The 25,318-nt window shown below is 48.6% G+C and overlaps 1 non-coding gene across 1 annotated transcript; it reads right to left on the bottom strand.

Moving 5' to 3' along the window:
- Positions 1–24,652: 24,652 nt before the first annotated feature.
- LOC137500637 (5S ribosomal RNA) lies at positions 24,653–24,771 on the bottom strand. Its single transcript, XR_011018145.1, has one exon. It is a non-coding gene; the product is annotated as a 5S ribosomal RNA (ribosomal RNA).
- Positions 24,772–25,318: the final 547 nt, after the last annotated feature.

Genomic DNA, 25,318 nt, shown 5'->3' with positions numbered 1-25,318 from the left:
CGTTAATACTTTACAGTATATACAGTGAATAGCTAAAGTGGATTAAGTACCAATCCTTTTGGCGAATTCCCTGCTATATAACTGGTAAGTGCTATCGCTTGCTGTAGTTTGCTTGCTCTGGTGTGCCTGTCTTGGTAACTTTGTATTTGCATGATGGCTAACTCCCCGCCACCGGGAGGTGGTGGAGATGATTTCCCACCTCTTGCTGACACGATAAAGCGTGCTAGGTGCGATAATCGCACCTCGTCGGCATCTAGAGCCGGCTCTACCATTAATCTTCTCACCTCCCTCACAAGGGAGAAGTTTGAAGAATATTCCAGAACCGGTGACTTTCCGGCTCACTTGGCTGCCGCCTTCCGCAGCAATCATTCCGTAGCTAAGAAAATTAGAAATATGTACGCTAGAGAGAAGCAGGCCAGAAGGGAACTACGTCCCAAGCCTGTTCCTACCTCTAATTCGTTTAGTGTACTGGCTTCCTTGCCCACTGAGGGCAATATGTCTGCGGCTGATTTAGTCCCCCTCCCCCCTGCCCCCGCTCCTGCACCTCAACCCTCTACGAGCGCTGCCCCCTCTCAGCCTCCTAGGCCTGATAGGGTCGCGGGTTCGACCCCTAATAATAATGAGACTGGGCAGAGCTCCTCGCAAGGAAACCAGGGCGAGGCCATGGATGTTTCGACCCCGAAAAAAGTCTCTGTTCCACCTATTGTGGTGCATGACAAATCTGAATACCAGCGCCACTACAATTACTTGAGGACCCGCTGCACTGGAAATATCAGAGTCATCAACACCAGGGATGCTCTGAAATTCCATGCGGAAAATGAGCAGGACTACCAACTGTTGAAACAGTATTTCGAGGAGAACAATAAGAGCTTTTACACGCACCAGCTCGCGAGTAAAAGGCTCCTCAAAGTGATCATTCGGAATATTGTTTCAACAGTAGACGTGGACTGGGTTCGAGAGGAACTCATAGCACTCGGATATCAACCACAGGACGTGTATCAGTACACGCGACGCGATGCTACGTCCAAGAAAGTGATACCCTTGAGTGTTATGAGTGTAACACTCCCGAAGGAAAAATTCTCCGAGACCATTTACTCACTCAAATACTTGTGTGGGTGTGCGGTCAAAATTGAGGCTTTTAGGGGCCGTGAAGGCCCCTCTCAATGCTATCGATGCCAGCGGTGGGGGCACACCGCTAATTACTGTAAAATGCCTAGGAGGTGTGTAAAGTGTGGTGAAAACCATGCAGCAGCTGCCTGCCCCCTAAACCCGGAGGCACCAGCTAAGTGCGCCAACTGCCAGGGCGAACACCCCGCCTCCTGGAGGGGATGCCAGCTGTTCCGGAACATCATGGAACAGAAAATGGTTAGGGAGGTCTTGAAAACCGAGAAGCGAAAGGTCCTCCCCCCCTCCCGCGAAGTTGATCCCAACTTCTCGTACGCAGCTGCTGCTGGAGGTGCCCAGGCGGCCCCCGCCCCTGCATCGAACCCTGCCCCCTCAGAGGAAGCGTCACCCATCTCCGACTTTTCGGGCATGAGTGACATTTTGAACCTTGTGAGGCAAATTAATTTTTCTAAACTGCTACCTATTATTAAAGACACGATGACCAAACTAAGGTCATGTGAAACAATGATAGACAAGATTGGAGTCCTGTTAAGTGCTGTTTTTCAGTACTTTTCAGAGCCCTAAAGAGGCTGTCATTGTTTGACTATGGACCTTAGGGTTTGTGCCTGGAATTGCAAGGGTGTTTCTGCTCAGAGATACGAACTCGAGTCGTTTATCTCTGAGCACAACATTGATATCCTCCTTCTAGGGGAAACATGGCTGAAACCCCATATGCCTTTCAAAATTAAGAACTTTGCGGTATACCGCAAAGATAGAGCTGACAGAGAGGGCGGGGGAGTGGCTGTGCTGATTAAGTCTAAGCTTACTCATCACGTCATCGACCCTCTCCCTCTTGGAGCTATTGAGTCTCTCGGTATCGAGATTAGACATGATAACTATCATTATCGAATTTTTGCGGCCTATCTCCCCCCCAAAGCTCCGCTTCACACGGCTGAGCTAGATATTTTACTTAATAATCAAAGCCATACGCCCTCTATCATTGGAGGCGACTTGAATTCCAAGCACACCGACTGGAACTCCAGGACTATTAATCCTAGGGGGAGAATACTCCAGCAACATTCACTTGATACTGACATCAGTGTATATGCCCCCACGGAGCCCACCTTCTATCCGGATAATGGTGGCCTACCTGATGTCTTAGATGTCGCAGTCACTAAGTATTACAACAGGGCTATTGATTTCCTAGTCCCTGATGAATTAAATTCGGATCATAAACCCATCATTTTCAATCTTACCTGGGTTAGGCTCGAAGAGCCGTCACTTCCTGTACCTAAATTAAATCTTGACTACCACAAATTCACGTGGCATGTCAACAAAAATTTGAAAACCTTTCCGGTCACCAGCGAGAATGATGTGGACCGTGCGATTGCGCACCTTAATAATAAGGTCAGCAATGCACGGAAATACATCATTCGAGCAGCCAAAATTAATAATAATAATAATAATAATAATAATAATCGTTCTCAGCACCGTCCTGGTTCTGAGGATGATACCACACCGGATCTCCTTAAGGATTTGATCCAAATTAAAAATAGATACAGGAAGAGATGGCAACGATTCCGGGACCCCGCTGACCGGGCGGAATACCAGGAATTAGCCCGCGAAGTCCGCAATCGCTTGCTGGAGCGTAAGATTGAAAGATGGGAGGAGTTCTGCCGACATCTTTCAGAGCATGAGTCAGAACGCGACTTTTGGCGTGTCACTCGCGGTCTGACTCGAACCCAGGAACCCCGGCGTGCCATCCACGGCCGGCACGGCCTGGTGTTCTCCCCCTATGATAAAGCTGAGGCTTTCGCGGATACTATTGAAAGCCAGTGCGTAACTCACAACTTAGCTGACGATGACGATGACGATGACGAACGACGGACCCGTGAGATACGCAGAAAAGCCTTGGCTTTCGAAAGACAATGGACACCTGACTTTAACGTACCTGACTTCCAGCCTCGCGAGGTTCGCAGGGCTATTAAAAATTTAAACGAGAAGAAGTCTCCCGGTGATGACAGGGTTACAAATAAAGAAATTAAGTCACTGCCATACAGGGCAGTAATTTTCTTAGCTACCATTTTTTCGGCCTGCATAAAACTGGGATACTTCCCTGACGTCTGGAAGACTGGAAAAATGATAGTCTTCCCGAAGCCAGGGAAGGATAAATTATTCCCTCAAAATTATCGTCCGATAACCCTGTTATCACATATCTCCAAGATATTCGAGAGACTTCTTCTCTCACGCCTCAATGGATACCTAAGCACCCGCAACATACTGCGACCTGAGCAGTTTGGGTTCAGGTCCAGGCGCAGTGCCCCCCTTGCGGCGCTGCGCCTGACACAGTATGTCACAAGGTCGTTCAATATGCGCCGTAGCGTGCCAGCAGTATTTTTCGACGTAGAGAAAGTTTTCGACACTGTCTGGCACGATAATTTAATAGTGAAACTTCTGGAACTATATCAAGTTCCTGCATACCTAGTCAAAATTATTCAGTCATATTTGACTAACAGGAAATTTTATATTTCCTGTGAAGGGGAGCAATCTACCCCTCGGGCACTCAGAGCTGGAGTCCCACAGGGTGGAGTGCTGAGCCCCACTCTCTACGGCCTATATGTGAACGATCTTCCCACACGAGACGGAGTAGAGATCCAGCAGTATGCGGATGACATAGCCATTTACATCGGCATGAAACGAAATGACTATGCCGTCCGACGACTGCAACAATGGATCGATTCCTTCTGGGAGTGGTGTCTCCGGAACAAGGTGAAAATAAATGCGGATAAAACACAGGCAATTGTTTTCACCCGGCGCCGGCCTAACCTTGATCGCCTCACTATTAATAACGTCCCCGTGTCTTGGACTAACCAAATTAAATACCTTGGCCTAATATTGGACAGAACTATGTCCTGGAGATACAATATAGAGCAGGCGCGGCAGCGTGCCACGGCACGGATGAAAGCACTGAGACCTCTGCTAGGCAATAAATATATCTCTACCACCATCAAGAGAAATATTTACCTAGCATGTATTAGGCCCATCCTGCTGTATGGCTGCGAGGCCTGGGGCTATATTGCCAAGACTCCGCTTTCCAAATTACAAACCTTCCAGAATAAGACACTACGAATGATGACCAGAGCACCATATCTGAAATCTAACAAGAGGATACGGGCTGAGCTTCGTATCCCCACACTTAGATCTCAGATAAATAAAATAGTGAGGATGACCAGGGCTAGGATCCTCTCGAACCTATCAGAGGACCCTGGTATTCTTTTATTAAAACGGATCATGAGGACCAAGAAGCCGCGGACTCGCCTGAAGTACCGTGGCCCTTGGATCACTTATGATCTGTTTTAAAATTCGAACCTGCCAACCCTTTCGGCCTTTTGCAAATTAATACCAATGACCCACTAAATTACGTCAAAATTTTTCCCCTGTTAAGTGCCGTTTGTTAAGAAGGACCCAATTTCCTAACAAATCACTCTCTTGAGCACAAATTAGTAGCGATGAGGGGGTTTCTTCTCTGACGATAGGCCCTTGGTCTATCTGACAGATTGCTTTATCCCCCACCAGTGTAGCGCGAACAGAGACTTCCTGCCTCATCGGCAAACCTTGGAAACAGATGAGTAGGGGGGCATTATTTTCGCCCCGGGGCTCCCATCCATTGGCCATCAACAAAAAAAAAAAAAAAAAAAAAAAAAAAAACCGCAAAATTTACTGGTGCGCAGAGTGATTCGGTATCATTCATTCACCCATCACTCACCATCATCATCATTCATCATGAGCCAAGCGTTCAGTGTGAACACGTCAAGGAGAGCCACGTCACCGAGCCAGCTACCAGTTAACCGCCAGCTCGCCACCATCGCCCGGCTAGCACCCTGCCTGCTCGCTGCCAGCCCCTGACCAAGCGCTACATAGGCCAACTGCCAAGCATCTACGGACCGAGCCAGCTCCCTGCCAAGCCGCCAGCTCGCCCGCGCCGGCCGCCAAGTATCCTGCTTGCTCGCTGCTAGCCCCTGCGCCTGCAGCCTGTAGACTACCTGCCAAGCATCTTCCGCCAAGCCTGCCTGCCATTGTGCGGGCACACTACGGAGCCAAAGAAGAAAATCTAAGAGCAATTGTCTAGCGCTCAGTGCGTATCTGCTCGTGTCTTGTCCCGGCGTGATCCGTTCAACTATACCTGACACGACTGGTACCCACTGAGTGCGCCTATTCAGACGCTGGTCCTCCAAGGAGTTTGACCATTTCTCTCTTCTTTCCCTGCGCTCCTGTCCCCTACCTGACACCCCCCATCGGGTAAATCTCGGTGGATTGAGTAGCCGAGACCCCGATCTCCCAGCCATGCCCCGTCAAGTCGAAACCGCTAAGGCGCGTCCTCTTGTCCTGACCCAGAATTACGACATATTCCACACTGTCTCCCAGAAATCAACAGCTTCCAAGCCCTCTCCGGCCCCCAACTCACCTAAGCCTAAGGAAACCAAAGACCCCTACCGTAAGCCTCTCTATCACTGTGTTGAAAAGCCTGCTACCCGGCTCCTACCATTGGTCCTACCCCCCATGATCGATTTTCTCTCCATCAGTAAATTCCGCCAGCTCGTATCCACAGCCATTTCTTCCATCTCCGAACATATCCAGCTTATGCAGGAACTAGATAACGGGTACGTTATAATATTTACAGACAATGAGGATAGTTTCCAGGCTCTTTGGAGGCAGCTTGCTCAACTCAAGCTGCTTCCATACACCTGCCATCTTGAAGCCCCATCTGTGGATGCGAGCTCCCAATCTGATATCTCCATCCCTCCTGATCATCACACACCCACACTCACTAACTCTACTTCTCCTACCGAACCCGGAAGTGAGGCCCCATTAGCCTCACAACCGGCCAAGGCTTCACACTCTACACCACCTCCCGAATACGCGACTGAAACCGGAAGTGGGACCTCATTAGCCTCACAACCGGCCAAGGTCGCGGACTCCCCTCCAGCTACCGAGTCCGGAAGTGGGACCCCATTAGTCTCACAACCGGACAAGGCTACACTCAACAAGCACACTCAAACTGGGAGCAGGCGTAACAAACCTGCCTCCCGGTTGAAACCCCCACCAACACACAACACTCACAGTACACCTACACGCCACCCCCCCTCCTCCCTCATCACCCAGTGCTATAATTGTCTCCAGGTGGGCCACTCTGCTGCTTCATGCTCAGAGGCTACTAGGTGCAACAGATGTGGAGGCGCTCACCGACACACTGTCTGCACCTTACCAAAAACCCAGCCGAGGTGCGCTAACTGCGAAGGCAGTCACGCAGCCTCCTACCCTGGCTGCCCCTATCTGAAGCGGGCAATTAGAGCACACTACAGGCACGCACAACACCTACACACAAACAATAATCCATCTCCACTCCTAAACCAAGTTCCCTTCACCCCGCAGCCCCGCCAAGACCACACAACCATCCTTCTATCAATACTAAGTCTCCTATCTCCTCTCCTATCTCTCCAAGCACCCGCCATGCCAAGTCAGCAACTTCTTATCCAATAACCTGCCCCGCCAAGATATTCAACTCCTACGCCAACTGTAACACCAAGAAAACAACCTCCTCTTTCCCAACCTACCTCGTCCTGTAAATGTAAACAAGCGTCATGATTTTGAAGCAACATCGGGAGTGGTCACCACCTGGATGGGTGACCCTCCTCTTCTGACTACGTTGGGCTCCGTTTACGAAGCATCAACGTCTACCTCTCCAACCGCCCCGCAAGGGGCCAGGTCATATCCTGACCAGTGAAGACGTAAAAAAAATTTGCAAACCAGCTACAACCAACAAAGTGAAGTCATCGGAAAAAAAAATATGAAGAAAAAGCACTCAAGGCCCGAAAGCGAGGTCGAAGGGCTAAAATTCCTCACTGGTCCCTCGGGACCTATGAGAATAGCTGCTTGGTATCATTCATCATTCATCATTCAAGCGTTCATTGTGAACACGTCAAGGAGAGCCACGTCACCGAGCCAGCTACCAGTTAACCGCCAGCTCGCCATCATCGCCCGGCCAGCACCCTGCCTGCTCGCTGCCAGCCCCTGACCAAGCGCTACATAGGCCAACTGCCAAGCATCTACGGACCGAGCCAGCTCCCTGCCAAGCCGCCAGCTCGCCCGCGCCGGCCGCCAAGAATCCTGCCTGCTCGCTGCTAGCCCCCGAGCCTGCAGCCTGTAGACTACCTGCCAAGCATCCTCCGCCAAGCCTGCCTGCCATTGTGCGGGCTCACTACGGAGCCAAAGAAGAAAACAAAGAGCAATTGTCTAGCGCTCAGTGCGTATCTGCTCGTGTCTTGTCCCGGCGTGATCCGTTCAACTATACCTGACACGACTGGTACCCACTGAGTGCGCCTCTTCAGACGCTGGTCCTCCTAAGAGTTTGACCATTTTCTCTTCTTTCCTAACGCTCCTGTCCCCTACCTGACACCCCCCCATCGGGTAAATCTCGGTGGATTGAGTAGCCGAGACCCCGATTCTCCCAGCCATGCCCCGTGAAGTCATAAACGCTAAGGCGCGTCCTCTTGTCATGACCCACGCTTACGACATATTCAGAACGAACTCCGAGAAATCAACAGCCTCCAAGTCCCCTCCGGCCCCCAACTCACCTAAGCCCAAGGAAACCAAAGACCCCTACCATAAACCTCTCCATCACTGTGCTGAAAAGCCTGATACCCGGCTCCTACCACTGGTCCTACCCCCCATGAACGATTTTCTCTCCATCAGTAAATTCCGCCAGCTCGTATCCACAGCCATTTCTTCCATCTCCGAACATATCCAGCTTATGCAGGAATTAGATAACGGGTACGTTATAATATTTACAGACAATGAGGAAAGTTTCCAGGCCCTTTGGAGACAGCTTACTCAACTCAAGCTGCTTCCATACACCTGCCATCTTGAAGCCCCATCTGTGGATGCGAGCTCCCAATCTGATATCTCCATCCCTCCTGATCATCACACACCCTCACTCACTAACTCTACTCCACCTACCGAACCCGGAAGTGAGGCCCCATTAGCCTCACAACCGGCCAAGGCTTCACACTCTCCACCACCTCCTGAATCCGCGACTGAAACCGGAAGTGGGACCTCATTAGCCTCACAACCGGCCAAGGTCGCGGACTCCCCTCCAGCTACCGAGTCCGGAAGTGGGACCCCATTAGTCTCACAACCGGACAAGGCTACACTTAACAAGCACACTCAAACTGGGAGCAGGCGTAACAAACCTGCCTCCCGGTTGAAACCCCCACCAACACCCAACACTCACAGTACACCTACACGCCACCCCCCCTCCTCCCACATCACCCAGTGCTATAATTGTCTCCAGGTGGGCCACTCTGCTGCTTCATGCTCAGAGGCTACTAGGTGCAACAGATGTGGAGGCGCTCACCGACACACTGTCTGCACCTTACCAAAAACCCAGCCGAGGTGCGCTAACTGCGAAGGCAGTCACGCAGCCTCCTACCCTGGCTGCCCCTACCTGAAACGGGCAATTAGAGCACACTACAGGCACGCACAACACCTACACACAAACAATAATTCATCTCCACTCCTAAACCAAGTTCCCTTCACCCCGCAGCCCCGCCAAGACCACACAACCATCCTTCTATCAATACTAAGTCTCCTATCTCCTCTCCTCTCTCTCCAAGCACCCGCCATGCCAAGTCAGCAACTTCTTATCCAGTAACCTGCCCCGCCAAGATATCCAACTCCTACGCCAACTGTAACACCAAGAAAACAACCTCCTCTTTCCCTACCTACCTCGTCCTGTAAATGTAAACAAGCGTCATGATTTTGAAGCAACATCGGGAGTGGTCACCACCTGGATGGGTGACCCTCCTCTTCTGACTACGTTGGGCTCCGTTTACGAAGTACCAACGTCTACCTCTCCAACCGCCCCGCAAGGGGCCAGGTCATATTCTGACCAGTGAAGACTCAAAATTGCAAATCAGCTACAACCAACAAAGTTAAGTCATCGAGTGAGAATCTTATTAAGAAATAGCACTCAAGGCCCAAAATTGAGGTCGAAGGGCTAAAATTCCTCACTGGTCCCTCGGGACCTATGAGAATAGCTGCTTGGTATCATTTTCGAAGTAGAGCAGCAGAGCATCATGTCAGGACGAGGAAAGGGAGGAAAAGTTAAGGGCAAGTCCAAGAGTCGCTCCAGCCGTGCAGGCCTGCAGTTCCCTGTCGGCCGTATCCACCGTCTCCTCCGCAAGGGAAACTACGCTGAGCGAGTGGGTGCTGGGGCTCCTGTGTACCTGGCCGCAGTCATGGAATACCTGGCAGCTGAAGTTCTTGAGTTGGCGGGCAATGCAGCCCGTGACAACAAGAAGACCAGGATCATCCCTCGTCACTTACAGTTGGCCATCCGTAACGACGAGGAGTTGAACAAGTTGCTGTCCGGAGTGACCATTGCCCAGGGTGGTGTTCTGCCCAACATCCAGGCAGTGCTCCTGCCTAAGAAGACTGAGAAGAAGGCTTAAGTTCCTGTTCTCGGTCAGGGCGTTGGCTCACCGGAAAAATATAAATAAACGGCCCTTTTCAGGGCCACCAACACCTTAAGATAAGAGCTGTTTGTCTATCATGCTGGTATAGCTATCTTACAGAAGTATGGAAAAATCCTGAAGTGATAGAGCAGTTCAGACAACTCTCCTAATAATAATGATAATAATAACAATAATGAGACACTGCAAATATGAGGGCATCTGTAACATTAGCCAGGAGAGCACAAGAATAGCCTTACCTTTGAGGTTATTTATTTAAGGGGGAAATGAGTGAAGTAGCTCCAGGCCCCTCTTAATATTTAATTTTCAGAAGGGAAGGAAGAAGGAAGTACATTATAGATTTCATTTCATTAATGCTGTATAATTCTGTTCTTGACTGCTGGATACTACCGACCTATGCATGTAAGAACACACACTTAACTAGAGAGGAAAGGATACTTAAAGTAGTATATTTACAATACTTTGTGTATCAGATGTGCACGGCAAGGAAGATAATGTTTGTTTTCTCTTGTTAGCATTAAAATGTAGACATCATAACTGATAATGAGGGCTTTTTTTTCCGTGCAGGTTTCGGGGAGATGACTGTTTTGAGAGGGAGAATAGCGCAAGCTACGTTAGAGGAGTACTGTAAGTGGGACTCTGTGCTCTTTTGAGAGGTAAGTGGTGGCCCTGAAAAGGGCCGTTTTTTAAATACTGCATGCTCACAAACGGGAGCACGCTCGGAGGAGACTTAACCACCGAAACCGTACAGGGTGCGTCCCTGCCTCTTGAGAGCATAGACGACATCCATGGCGGTCACAGTCTTCCTCTTGGCGTGCTCGGTGTAGGTGACGGCATCCCGGATAACGTTCTCCAGGAATACCTTGAGCACGCCACGGGTCTCCTCGTAGATAAGTCCCGAAATACGCTTGACTCCACCTCTGCGAGCGAGACGTCTGATGGCAGGCTTAGTGATGCCCTGGATGTTGTCTCGGAGCACCTTCCTGTGACGCTTGGCGCCTCCTTTGCCGAGTCCCTTGCCTCCCTTGCCTCGTCCGGTCATGATAGATCAGTAGAGCTGCGAGTTCAGAGCTAGAATGCGGCTGGCACTCGCTCTCTCTGAAGTGCGAGACCACGTGACCCCCCGAAGGGGGGTCTCGTGGTTTTGTTTTGAATCTTTTGTGGGACCGCCGACCTTTCTGGGTCCTTTGTCCCATGCCAACTGGTTGGTGAAATTGCTTGGTTCAACTTGCTGTCCTCGTTCTTCCGTTGGTTCTTCTCTGCAGTCGACTATGCCATCTTGTGGCATTGTAATTTCAGCCCTATATTCCAGTATTTCAGGAGGGTAGGGCAGGTTCGATTTGGGAATTATATATCAGATTTGGCTGACGAAGGGTGGTAGGGTGTTGGCTTTGGAGACGGTTGAGGTGTGTAGGAGTTCGTAGGCGTGCGACAGATTTGTATTTCAGGAGCATACAGTATTTACGGGGGATGGGTTTGAATTCGGGAGATGGTGGCTTTACGTTGCAGTGGTGAGGAGAGTTAGAAGGCATTTGAGAAGCTCAATAGCAGGAGGGTTGAGTTGTTGTGGTATGTTGTAAGCGGGAGGTGGTGGGATCTTTAGGCTGAGTAGTGATGGTTGTTGTGGTTGGTTGGCAGGTTGCTGGTGACGTAGATGCTTATTTGCAATATACTGGGCTTTGAGTGCCTTTTTCAGGAATGGACACCCAGGATAGGATGCGGCGTGGTTGCCCTTGCAGTTAGCGCAAATGGCCTCTTTTCGAGGGACTGGGCAGGTGGAGTGATGGTGATGGTCGCCGCACCTGTTGCAGCGGACCTCATTTGTGCAGGTGGCAGCAGTGTGGTGCAGTTGAAGACAGTTATAGCACATGATAATGGTAGCAGGTTTTGAGCGAGGTGCGGTTCTCTTTCGAGCGGGGGCGGAGGATGTAGTGGTTGCAGGAGGGGGTGCCTCCGGTTCTATTGCAGGTGTGGTTGGATTATTTTCAGCGCTTTCCAGGTTAGGCTGTACATGTGTGGTAGCCGAAGAGTGGGAAGTTTCAGAGTCAGTCTGGACTTGTGTGGTAGCTGAAGGGTAAGTGATTGCTGGGTCGGTTTGAAGGCTGATGTCCACTAGAGATGGAGTTGGGTCAGTTTGCACTGCGCAGGCGCAGAAACTAGGTTCCTCTTCCTGCAATTCTTCTTCTTCTTCTTCGTTGTCTACTTCTTCGTTGTCTTCTTCTTCTGTTTTCGGGTCATCGGATTTGTGGTCAGGATGAGAATCAAGTGGGTGCAGTACCAGAGGCTTGGGGACATCCTTTAGGGAGAGTAGTATGTCTAAGATGAGGGTGAGATGTTCTGGGAATGGTTTAATCAATAGTATTCCGCTGTCAGTCTCTTCTATTGTGACTATGTGGGTTTCAATGATATGCTTGATTGCGCCAAGGATTGTAGCGCGATTCTGGGGCACATATCCAGAGATGTAAAGGGGAATGATAATTATCTTGGTTTCAGGGGGAGTTCGACCTCCCCTCCTAAAGGAGAAAGAGTTTTCGTAAAAATAGCCTTCCTCATCAAACGTAGGGTCGTAGCTTGTCTGGGGCTCTGGTATGGGAGATAGAGCTGGGGACGGTAGCCTGTAAGAGGGCTGCGAGGCGGGGCTGCGGTTAGGGGTGGAACGGGCGCGGGACGTGTTGCTCCTAGTTTGGTAGTTTCTAGGAGGGTCTGGAACAGGGGTCCAGCTACTCAGTCCACCGGACTTGTTCCTGGATCGTGGCTTGTTAGGCATGGCGGGATTTTTCTTGGCTGGGATTTATTGGTTGAAGGCTGGGAAAGGTAAGGATGAAATACTGGAAAGGTCAAACGCAGTAGCGGACCAGGCTGGGTATTCAACTTGTTGCCTGTGTCGTGTCAGGCTAGTTTTTTATACGTGGATTACGCCACAGGCAAGACACGCGCACAGGACACCAAGCTGTATTGACAAATAAGCTCTGTGGTCACTAAAGTGACCGTTGACTGCAGTTGTCTTCTTGGCTGGGGCGCAGCTAGCGAGCGCTAGCGGCGAGGCTGACGTCTAGGCGGGCTTCTCCTCGGCTGTATGGGGCTAGCGAGTGCTAGCGGCGATGAGTTCCTCTTGCTGGCTGTGGGCTGGATATCCAGGCCTCGGGGCTAGTCTCTCCGATGTGCTCTCTACCGTGGCTGCCTCGCTTTTGTTGAAAGTGCCTGGCCCCGGTGACGTCAGCACCGCCCGGCCAATGGGAGTGCAGCTGCTACCGAGGGTGGGGGAAGCGAAGCAATAAAACAGCCGGGCAGCAAGCCCCCGCACCATTCTTCCTGGGACGAGTCGACAGTGAGCACGTGATGGCCCGTACTAAGCAGACTGCACGTAAATCTACCGGAGGCAAGGCCCCGCGCAAGCAACTGGCCACCAAGGCTGCCCGTAAGAGCGCGCCTGCCACCGGAGGAGTGAAGAAGCCTCATCGTTACAGGCCCGGCACCGTGGCCCTGCGTGAGATCAGGCGCTACCAGAAGAGCACTGAGCTTCTGATCCGCAAGCTGCCCTTCCAGCGGCTGGTGAGAGAGATAGCTCAGGACTTCAAGACCGACCTGCGCTTCCAGAGCTCGGCTGTCATGGCCTTGCAGGAGGCCAGTGAGGCCTACCTGGTGGGTCTTTTTGAAGACACCAACTTGTGTGCCATCCACGCCAAGCGTGTCACCATCATGCCTAAGGACATCCAGCTCGCCCGCCGCATCCGTGGCGAACGTGCCTAAGTCCGGTGCTTGTCTTATGGCTGGAGCTTTACCAAACGGCCCTTTTCAGGGCCACCAAAATTTCCTAGAAGAGTAGTTATTGTCTCTCTGGTCTAGGATAGAAGGAAAACGAAAAGAAAAAAAAAAAGCTAGTGGTTCCTCTAGGTTCAAGGAAAAATCTAAGAGTAACAGAAAATAATAATAATAATAATAATAATAATAATAATAATAATAATAATAATAATAATAATCTTGAGTACTGAGTACAATAATTCATTAATTAATATCTAGGAGGTGATAGTTATAATAATAATAATAATAATAATAATAATAATAATAATAACAACAACAACAGCAACAGCAAAAGTGCAGTAAGTAAGGATAAAGAAAAATGTAGTCAAGTACAATAATAATGAAATTCGAAGAGTGAGTCGCCCCGCAATGAGACAAACTAGCCTGTTTAGGAGGCAGAGATAGGAGAGGCCAGGGTTCCAGCCTTGGACAGTGACTGACATAATATGCTCTCTTGGGGAATAAAATTGATGGCCCTGATAAGGGCCGTTTTTCCTCTGCTCTTACGAGAGCAAGAGGTGCGTGTAGAAGGAAGCAAGAACACGAAATGTCCTCACTTCCTTTTTGCTGGAGCCTTTTTAGGCGAGGCCTTGGGCTTAGCGGCCTTTTTAGGCTTAGGTGCCTTAGGCTTCTTAGTGGGCACCTTGGCGGCCTTCTTAGCCTTGGAAGGAGCCTTCTGCTTGGGTTTGGGAGCAGGAGCGGCCTTCTTCTTCTCAGCAGGCTTTTTGGAAATGGCTTTCTTGGCTGCAGCCTTGGCTCCACCAGCCTTCTTCGCCTTGGGGATGCGCTTCTCCTTGGGGGCAGCGGACCGCTTGACAGGGGCTGCGCTGGCCTTCTCCGGCTTGGCAGCCGAAGCGAGCTTGAAGGAACCTGAAGCTCCCTTCCCCTTGGTCTGGACCAGCTCTCCGGAAGCCACGGCAGATTTCAGGTACTTCTTGATGAAAGGGGCCAGCTTCTCAGAGTCCACCTTGTAGTTGGCAGAGATGTACTTCTTGATAGCCTGCAGAGAAGATCCACCTCGTTCCTTTAGGCTCTTGATGGCACTGCCCACCATCTCGGAGGTTTTCGGATGGGCAGGCTTGGTGCGAGGTTTCTTCGATGCAGAAGCCTTGCTCTTCTTGGGCGACGCCTGGGCCGGAGCCGAGGCGGGTGCAGATGCTGCCGATGCTGTTGCTGTGTCAGCCATGGTCACGATCAGAATGTGTTCGCGCTCCCGACTGATATTCGAGACCATGTGACCCCCCGAAGGGGGGTCACGTGGTTTTTGTTTGGATCTTTTTGGGACCGCCGACCTTCTCAGGTCCTTTGTCCCATGCCTACAGGGGGGTGATTTTGCTTGGTGCAACTTGGTTGTCTTATTTTAATTTTATTTGCTCATTATTGAGCATGTTTCAACAGTTATATTTTGTATATTAGTTTGTTGGACATGTATAGTCCAGCTGATCTTTACTTTAACTAATTGACTTAACTAACTATTGTATTTACGGGTTTAATACTAGTTTTTTCTATTTACATTTATATTTACATTATGTACATTTCTTACTAGTGATCTACAGAGGATCTTGTCTCATAAGTTTGACCTTGTCACACACATACGTGCGTCCGTTTCGATTTAGTGTAATAGCAATGTCTTTGGGTGTTTGATTTTATAGTAAACCTGCTCGTCCATATCGTGGATTTCCTGGATGAGTGGGTTATTTATTCCTGCCTGTTTGGCGTAGAACTGTTTAGCTGCCTTTTGGATTTCTTCCTTGAGTGTGGGTGTGCTTAACATTTGTCTAATAGTCCCGTTACTGATATGATATGGGACATCAGCTATCATCCTTAGTAGTTTATTCTGCTGTGTTTGTAGTTTTTCCAGGTATGTGTCCCGCACTGTTCCCCAGGCAGGGGCAGCATACATTGTCACGCTCCTGATGAGTGTTTTATATAACAAGAGTTTATTTGTCCTGTTTAATTTGGATTTACGGGACAGCAGACAGTATAGAGGTTGAGCTGCCTGCTTTGTTTTAGTTATGACTGATTCTACTTGGCTCTTGAAGGTCAGTTTTTTGTCCAGTAAGACGCCAAGATACTTTCCTTCAAGTGACCAAGGAATTTCAGTTCCGCTGAGCTGAATGTTAACTGTTTGTTTATGGTCATATCGTAGCGTATGTAGTACGGCTACCGTCTTGCTAGCGTTTAGTTTGATTCGCCATGTTTCCATCCAGTCATGGACTTTGTTAAGTGCTTCTTGCACTTTAGCCACTGCGATTTCTACTTTAAAGGAATCTGCCGTAATTAATGTGTCATCTGCATAAAGTGCAATTTCCGTTCCTTCCGTGTGTGGAATATCGGCTGTAAATAGGACATAGAGCAGGGGGCCTAAGATACTGCCCTGTGGCACGCCTGCCCTGATGTCCTTATGCATCGAATTTTTCCCGTTTAGGGAGACGTAGAATTTCCTACTAGTGAGGTAATCCGCTAGGAGCCTCCAGTAGGTGTCATCTAGGTTAAGCCTTCGTAGTTTCAAGAGTAGTCCAGCAATCCATACCCTGTCGAAGGCTTCAGCTACGTCGAGGTATACCACTGGCCTAGCTCTCCTGTGGTTTAATGATTTAGTGATAATGTTTATTATTCTGATTAGTTGCTGCACCGTCGAATGTTCTGCTCTAAATCCAAACTGTTCATTTGGGATGGCCTTCCTGATACTTTCGGTTTCTAGTAGCCTGAGTTGTATGAGTTTTTCGAATAGCTTAGCTAATGCATCCAACAGGCTAATGGGTCGATAGTTGTTCGGATTGCTGTGATCCTTGTTTGGTTTAGCAAGCGTGATGACTTTCGCTAGTTTCCACTTAGCTGGGAAATAGCCTATTTGTAATGCTGCATTGTATATATCTACTAAATGCTGTAGCGCTGTTATAGGAAGCTCCTTTAGCGCCCTGTTTGCGATCTGGTCAGGGCCAGGGGCTTTCTGATTTTTCAGTTTATTAATGATCTTGCTGATTTCTGTAATCGTGGTGAGTCGAGGCGTTCCATGAAGGTTTTTGTTATAATGTAGCTTCATATCGTTTTCCACTTGTTGGTCATACTCGACTTTTTGTGGATGTGAGGGGTTAGGTTGGAACCTGTGTTCTAGAGTGTCTGCTAGCAGTTCCGCTTTTTCTTGGTCTGTTTGTGCAATCTGGTTATTTTTCTTAAGTATTGGGATGTTTTGACTACTTCTTTTTAGGGCTCTCGTCATTTCCCATATACTTTTGTCCTGGGTCTGTAGTGTTTTTATTTTTTCTTCCCAAGTCTTGTTGTTATGGGCTCTGATTTCTTCTGTACAGCGCTTAGCGAGCCTGTTATATTCTGTTTTGTCAGCTTGTAGGCGGTACGTCTGCCATCTTTTTCTCACTTGCCGTTTGAGTTTTAATAGGTCCTTGATCTGGTCCGGAATGTCCGTAGAAGGGCGTGCTTCAGGAGGCAGTCTAGCATGTTTAGCTGCCGACACTATACTTGCAGTTAAATTTTCTATGGCTTTGTCTATTTCATCAGCCGTGTTAGGTTTAGTCGGGGGGTTGCTATAGTACTCCACCATGATGTCCCTGTACTTTTTCCAATCCACACATCTCCAATTAATGGCCTGCACATGGGGTTTGGTTGTCGTTTCTCCTATGGTGAGAAGTACCGGGTTGTGGTCAGAGTCTGTGGCTACCACAGTATCTATTTCGACCGAGCAGCTGATATCTTTACATATGGCAATGTCAAGTACATCAGGCTGGTGGTTGTCATTTGCTGGTATATGTGTCGGTTCTGTGGGTCCAATGGCATAGACGTTGTTATTATTTACATAGTCTAAAAGTACTCTGCCTGCCGGGTTTTCAACTCTTGAATTCCAGGTCCCGTGTTTGCTATTTAAGTCCCCAGCTAGTATTATTGGTGTTCTATAGCTGAGTAGCAGGTCCAGGTCACCTGTTTTGAGAGGCTTTTTTGGTGACTTGTATACTGAGATTAAGGTCAGCGGTCCATTATGCGTGAAGACTCTTACTGCTGTGGCCTCGAGAAATTCAAGTGCCGGTATGGCCATTTGTTCGTGTTTAATGTGCTTTTTGATTATGATTGCTGTTCCTCCCTTCTCACCTTGGCGGTCAGTTCTGTAGACCACGTACCCTGGAATCCGGAGCTTGTGGTGTGGTTTTAAAAAGGTTTCCTGGAGAAGAACAATATCTATATTGTATTCCTGTAGTAGATAGTTTAGTTCTAATAGTTTAGGCCCTAGGCCTTGTGCATTCCAGACAAAGCAACGTGTACTGCGGGGTACATGTAATTTATTCAGTTTGTTGTTGGCCATGGTCAATCATGATGTATTCAAGTGCTACTTGGAGCGCTGTCTGTCCTGCCTTGGGGTATAATATATTAAAGAGCATATTATTAATTTGCGCTGCAATGCCTGATGAGTGCAATTTTTCTGATAGAAGGTGAAACTGCTCATGCGTTGGCAGGTTGCTTAACTGACGAGCGGCTTCAGTCCTGTCTTCTGCCAGGGTGATATTTCTGCGGGCAGGTATTAGGGCCTGCGTGGAATGTGGCCTTTTCACTGTCACTCTGGTGTCGTTTTGAGTAACAGCTACTGGGTCTACCACATTTTCTACTGACTGGGGGAGCGGGGGGAAGTCAGTCCTGCTGTTTATGTTAATGGCAGGTTGCGTGGCCTCCTTTCTCTTCTGTTCCCTTTGTTTTGCTTTGGCTTTGGCCGTCTTAAGGGTTTCGCATCCTCTGTAGTTGGCTGTATGCGTACCACCGCAGTTACAGCATTTGAAGTCTTTCCAGGTGTTGATGGGACACTCCTCAGTTGCGTGTCGGCCAGGGCATTTGACGCATCTGGGCGCCAGGTGGCAATTCTTCTGTGTATGGCCCGGCCTTTGGCACCTTTTGCATTGTGGTGGCCCGGCCGGCCTCCTGTAGCGTTCTACAGTAATGAAATGGCCTAGGATGTTCGTTTCGTTGTGTACGTTCTTGCCTGCTGCAGTATTGTCTAGTGTTACTACATACAGTGGTATTGGACGTCTCACCCTCTCTGGTGGCTCCTCAGGATTTGCACTTTCTACTGGGTAGGGCTTGGCCAATTGAATGACAGCTCTAACTGGGTAGCCCTTTTTCCTTAGTGCTTCACGTAGTTCTTCGGTTGGCGTGTCAATAGGTAGTTTTCTTATAACTACCTGTATGGTTTTAGGTGGGTCCGTGCTATACGTGTAATATTCAACACCTTCTTCTTTGCTGAGCAGTTCTATGAGGTTCTTATAGTCCCTCATCGTATTTAAAAAATATTTGATTGCTCCCTTGGGTAGCAGGCGAGCGTTGTAGTTGTCTTTTACGTGTTTCTGCAGGAATTTTCGCCTCTCAGATGACGTGAGCGGGTCCTTCTGGATTGTTATTGGTGGTGGTCGCACCCTCGTCTCAGGATTGGTCGCGGCGTCCCTCTCCTCAGTCAGTACTCGGTACTGGTTTGTAGTAGGTACCTGTGCACTAGGCTGGGAGGTGGGTGCCTTGGCAGTGTGCTTTTTTCCGACAGGAATAAATCCTTCGTCATCTTCTTGTTTCTTTGTCTTCTTTTCGTTTTGTTTTTCCCTAGATGGCGGGGTGAAATTTTCTGCCGTTCTTTTTGGAGTTTGAGATTTTGCTGTAGTGGGGGTTCCCTCGACTTCCTTACGGTACTGCTTGTTGGCAAGTCTTGGGTCCTTCGGATAGGCCTTGTTGATGAGTTCCTCGGCTGATGTCCTTCCTTGTGGAGTGATAATGCTGGCTGCGGAGGTGTGATTCTTCGCAGGTAGTTTCTGCTCGGGTAGTTTTGTACCCGTGTCCTTCCTCTTCGGCAATTTTTCTTCCAGATTTTTCTTTTTCAGAAAAGACGTTTTGCTACTACCCTGGGTAGGGTTGTGAGTGCCTGAACCTTCCCCGTCTGAAGCTACTCGATCCACCCCAGAACGGTTGGATTCAGGCATGGTGCGTGTGTGAGTGCCGTTACTTGACATGGCGGCAGTGTTTACTTGTATGTGTGTGCCCAGGGGTGTGTCAGACATGTATGCCCTACCTACCTAGCTGCACCAAGCTATACAAGCCAAGGGCCCGAAGGCCGGCCGATGGGGTAGGGGGGGGTAGGTCAAACGCCCGTAGGCGGACCTCCGTACGAGGTTTGGGGTCCCAGCACACAGGTACCGTTGCTTTAGGCGTACGTTTTTAAAGTGGTGCCTCCCACGGCAGAAAGCAAGCGAGTAGCCTGGGTGAGGGTTGGTCCGATGGACGGCGGACCGGCAGGACAAATTTGCTCTCCAAATTTTTCCAGGTGACACACCGAGAAACAGTGTACCGACCCAGGAGTAGGAGTGTTGGCCCCTACCAGGAGCCAGTGCTTCCTCGCCGCTGGTGAGTAGTCCGCGCTCCCCGTGAGCGCTCCCAAGATGTAGCCGGGACCGTACTGTGCCCAGGCTAGGCTAGCCAGTGCGAGCGCAGTGAGCGATGTTCCGTTGATATGCCTGGCCGTGCCAGGGCGATGAGTCAGAGCTGCTGTGCTTCCTCGCTCTCCCTTCTCCTCTTCTCCAAGCGTGCTGCTCCGTAGACTGCCGACGAGTGAAGTGTTCGCGTGTTCGAGTGTTCGCGCTCTCCCCTGGTTATCTGAGTGTATCAGGCTACTCGGACCGCGCAGGAAACAGCAGTGGCTGGCTGTCGGGTGGGTTGCGCGGCGACAAGTTGGGGACGTGCTTCCTAGCTCCTTTCTCGTGCTCCCTGCGTCTTTAAGGGGTGGGTTACAATCAGGGTTCGGTTAGGAAGGGATAGTCAAAGGTTTGACGCTGCTCCTCAGGTGGCAGAAGTACTCGTCACCTTGCTTCGGGCGTCCTGATGGAGGTGCGTTCGATGGGCAGCATTTCACCAGCCGCCTCTCCATGCCGACGTTTAGGGGCGGCCGTCGTCGTCGCGACGCCCCCGGGAGTGACCCCCTCTTACCTGAAGGAAGCCCAATCCTTCCTCTAGCAATGGAGCTGAACGGCCATCCTCAGGCTCTAACCCCTTCCGAGTGAGAGCAAAGGCAAGTCAGCCTTTAGGTAGTTTTCCACAGAGTGAAGCAGACCTGCTGTAATCTGCCTCTTGTAGCTTTGCTTGAAAGGACCTACAGGATAAAGGACATAAGTTAGAAGCTAGCCTCCATGACTCGTTCGACTCCTGCTTTCCTGCAGGTAGCGCCAATCTCGTAAAGTCCTAGCCTTTAGGCCTCTATTTATAAGGCTCTCAACTCTGTACAGTCTCTCACATCCAGCAGCTTTCAGCCCCTGTCGGGGGTCGAAAGCTCAGGTTGGGAAAAGGGACAGCCTGCCCAAGGGAACCTCTAGATGTTTCTTAGGGCATAATTAAATTTCCAGTTCGCTACAGAGCCTGTACCGCCTCAGGAGAGGCTTCACCCCTCGCCTGCTGGATGGAGGCATTGTGAGTCGTATCTTACTGCCTCCAGTGGGCTGCGAAGGCAGGATTGAGAACACCGTGACGGAGGAAGGGGCAGTCAGTCCAGACTCTTCAAAGAACAGATTTCCTGTACCAGGAGATGATAAGTCTGTCAGTTTGATAGACCTGGCAACATCCCTTACCTTCGGTCAAATTTCTTTAGGATGAGAGACCCTTTGAGACAGCAACTCAGCAGATTTATTGGATGGATGGAAGGAAGGAAGGAAGGAAGGAAAGAAGGAAGGAAGGAAGGAAGGAAGGAAGGAAGGAAGGAAGGAAGGAAGGACCATGGTTTCCCAACAAACTTCTCTGCAAGACATTGCCACAACTTACAAGGAAAAAATGTAAAGGTTTGAGGTGCTGCAACACTCATACAGCTAACATCTCACTTAAATGGTCCTGAAAGAAAGAAAGAAAGAAAGAAAGAAAGAAAGGAAAATAATAATAATAATAATAATAATAATAATAATAATAATAATAATAATAATAATAATAAGAAGAAGAAGAAGAAGAAGAAGAAGAAGAAGAAGAAGAAGTTGTGTTTAATGACCCTTCAATAGGAGTTTATTTTTTGAGAGAAGCTCTTGTTTTTACCTTGAATATGTATACTCTGAACGAGGTGAAGCAGAATTTGAAGCCAACTGATCGCGCCGAGACTCGATCTTGCTACCCACCTTCATCATACAGAGTAGCGTATGATGATGATGATGATGATGATGATGATGATGATGATGATGATGATGATGATGATGATGATGATGGTAGTAATAACTGTATCCAAAATTCAGGTAACATCAGTTTTTACTCGCAAAATGGTTTCATGATTTCTTTGGCTAAGAGAACCATGCGGTAACCCTAACCTCGAAAATGAATTGTCGCTCTCGATTTATAAGATGCCCTTTCTTTCTTCGGCCTAGTCGCTATCTAGTCGGCAGTCGTTTGAAATCGTGCAGGTTTCTGCATGGTTCGACGTGCGTATCCTACTAGCAGTTGAAGTCAGCGTGAAATTAAGTACAGTACAGTAACTATGTGTAAGATCTCCTTCACTTGGTGAGACAAGTTGTAGGGCCAAATAAAGGTACAGAGAGCAGAGAGAGCATAACATAACATAGAGCTAAATATGCACTGTACTTGGGTTGATGGTGTATTATACTGAACGCCCTCTTCCCCCCCCCCCCCCCTGCCATTACATCTTTACTGAATGATTCTGCACAACGTTCCCTGCTGTTAATATTAATCCCCTACTGGGTTTTAGCTTAACGGTATCACTCGGTAATCATCATCATCATGACAGCCTCTGTCCTTCATGCTAAAAATCAGCTGCAGAGAAAAGGACCCTTTGTGTTCTTGCCATTATTATTATTATTATTATTATTATTATTATTATCATTATCATTTACCTCAGCGAATGAAAGCCCATGTATGAACATTTTTTTGTACATAAGCAACGATCAGCTGTTTTACCGACACCTTGTAATCTAAGAAAGAAAGAAAGAAAGAAAGAAAGAAAGAAAGAAAGAAAGAAAGAAAGAAAGAAAGTAAGTATAGGGGTACCTAACCACTCCTGAAAACTACTTTCATTGAAGGTTGTACTAGGCCAAACTCTAGAGACCTCTTACTAAATGGTACCATACTACAGGGCAGGTGTAAAAAATAGTTAATGAAACCGTATAATGAAAGGTACAGACTTAAGAGCAAGTGGCGTACTAGCTTATTATCCCTCCCTTCCAGGACCCTTCTTGCAACCACTAACCACCACCTACACCCCTGCCCAAGCAGTATTCGAGCATCGGGCTGGGTGATGTGGTCGCCTTAGAAGTTTGTGCTAGACAATACCCCAAAGAAAGCAGTTGGTTTAAGACAGGCAATAAAGTTTTAAGTTTTATTCCTCTTCCCTCAAATATGAAGAGAGGTACACCATAATGAGGGGTACTAAGCCATTTAAATTCATGACAGAGACCTGATGATTCTTAGCCCTGCTGATCTAGGGTGACCCAGTACCTGAATATTTTTAGGTTATCCAAGCCAAACCTGGGTTATATATTGCCCAAAATATGTAGCATCTACCCTGTAATTAGAAGATGCAGCTGTGACTTCACGACTGGTGATGATATAACGGTGCACAATTGAGCATGTTAGGTATTAGTAGATCCACGATCAGCCCTAGCCGTGTCTGATGCAGAAATCCTAACCTGACTTGGGAAGAACGGTAACTTATTTCTTTCTTTCTTTCTTTCTTTCTTTCTTTCTTTCTTTCTTTCTTTCTTTCTTTCTTTCTTTCTTTCTTTCTTTCTTTCTTTCCTTGAACGCTAGCCTGTAGTAGTAAGGCAAGAGGCAGTGATCAGGTGGTCAGCAAATGGACACATTATTGCTTGAGTTCGAAATTGTCCACTGCCTTAAGTAATAGTCGTATTAGTAGCAGTAATGGTGGTGGTGGTACTACTAGTAAGGTTATGTTCACTATTATCTTACGCCTTTCGTAGATGCCGAGGTGCCGGAAGTTTGTCCCGCAGGAGTTCTTTTTATGCGCCCATATCTACAGACCATCGAAATATCACGCGAGTGAGCCGGTGTCGAACCTGTCAAGTAGGGCTCAGAATGGTCTAATTTTAATTCTAGGACGGTAACAGTAACTATCCGGAGTTCCGATTCGTTCTACTCAATTTATCACTTGCCAAAAGATCGGTCAGCTGACGTACAAACAACAAAAACGAGTGCTTTCCTCCCTTCACCTAACCTAAAACGTCACGACTCTTTGAACTAACTCTTGTCGTCAAAAGGTTACCTTCTCAGTCTTATTTGAAGGGCGTCTCGTCTTTGATAGAAATGAAAGAGTTTTACAAGTTCCTAGGCTTCAAAACTACGTTACATCGCAACACACGCACTTCGAAGATAGCGGGCTGTGTGTAGGCCACTGTACTGCACTGGTGCCCTACCGTTCGTAAGGAAGCCCGGGAGAGACACGAGCGTACTACAAACTTGTAACTTATTGCCGAACCGTGTCGTAATTTGAATAGCTACTTACCTGGAAGAACATAAAAGGAAATTGTTCGACTCTTTGAGGGGCTGCTAAATGCCGCGGTCGGTTGCTAGGACATGGCTTTCATTGTAATCACGACAGTGTCGATGACGTTGCATGGAAACCACCTTCCTCGCGATTTTCAAGGTGGGCGGGGAGTTTGGAAGCCTCGTTCCGCCCTTTAATAATCTTAATATTGGGAGAAATAGGACGTAGAATGATGTTATGTGCCATAAGAGGCCTGCAGGATAAGCTACACTAACCTAAAAGAATAAGAACAGCAAGTTTAGACATAGGGACGTACGATAGGAGGTACGAAAGTTAAAATCCTGGCACGAGTAATTGGAAGCGGTGCTAGGCTCAGCAAGGGTCCCCTAGGTCGACACACACACACACACACACACACACACACACACACACACACACACACACACACAGAGAGAGAGAGAGAGAGAGAGAGAGAGAGAGACGAATAATAATAATAATAATAATAATAATAATAATAATAATAATAATAATGATGTCGCCGCCGCCAGGTTAGGCCGGTCACCTAGGAGGAAATGCAATACTACGCTAAGCTTCGTTCCTGTATAGCCACACGGGGTCGAAGAGCAGCAAAAGGTCTAGCTAGTTTCAGACGTAACAAAAAACGTGATTTAAGCAATTTCTGCTGGCCTGAGGCAAAAGTTGAAAGTAAGTTGTCGTACTGGGACTGGGAAACTTGGTAAAAAGGGAATTGAGCCAACGGCACGTGGTGTTCCCAAGCGGTCACCCATCCAAGTACTGACCACGCCCAATGTTGCTTAACTGCGGTGATCGGACGAGAACCGGTGTATTCAACATGGTATGGCCGTTGGCGAGAGAACGGAGCTTGAAACGTCCATACGAACCGCAAAGCGAGTTTCCTGGAGGTCTTTGTGGCGCGGGGGCGTTGGCAATGGTGCAGGGGTGTGCTCGGAGGTCGCCGTCGCGGAGCGGGCGCGGGTGGTTGTCGCGCTCCGCGGCGAAACGTAACCTAACTCGACTTAACCCCACTTCTCGTAACCTAACCCCAAAAAAACGCGCACACACACACACGGGAAGTGTCTAGGGTTGTAATAATAATAATAATAATAATAATAATAATAATAATAATAATAATAATAATTACTGAAGGTGGTTGTGAAGGGGCCGGCGCTGTAGCGCAGGGGCAGCGTGCCTGCCTCGTAGCTGGGGGGCCCGGGTTCAATTCCCGGCCAGGCAAAGGAATTTTACCTCGTTCTAATGGCTGCTTTGAGGTCCACTCAGCCTGCTTGCTTAGGGGCTGTAGTGCCATGGGGGTTGGTCTGGTTTTCATTGTAAAGGACAAAGCAGGAGGATTTTTAGCAATAAGGTAATGCAGTAGTAGTAGTAGTAGTAGTAGTAG

Source organism: Anabrus simplex, chromosome 4 (genome assembly GCF_040414725.1).
Source record: "Anabrus simplex isolate iqAnaSimp1 chromosome 4, ASM4041472v1, whole genome shotgun sequence".
In the NCBI taxonomy this organism is placed as follows: Eukaryota; Metazoa; Arthropoda; class Insecta; order Orthoptera; family Tettigoniidae; genus Anabrus; species Anabrus simplex.
Note: the sequence above shows the minus strand (reverse complement) of the source record. Positions and strands in the feature narration are given on the sequence as shown.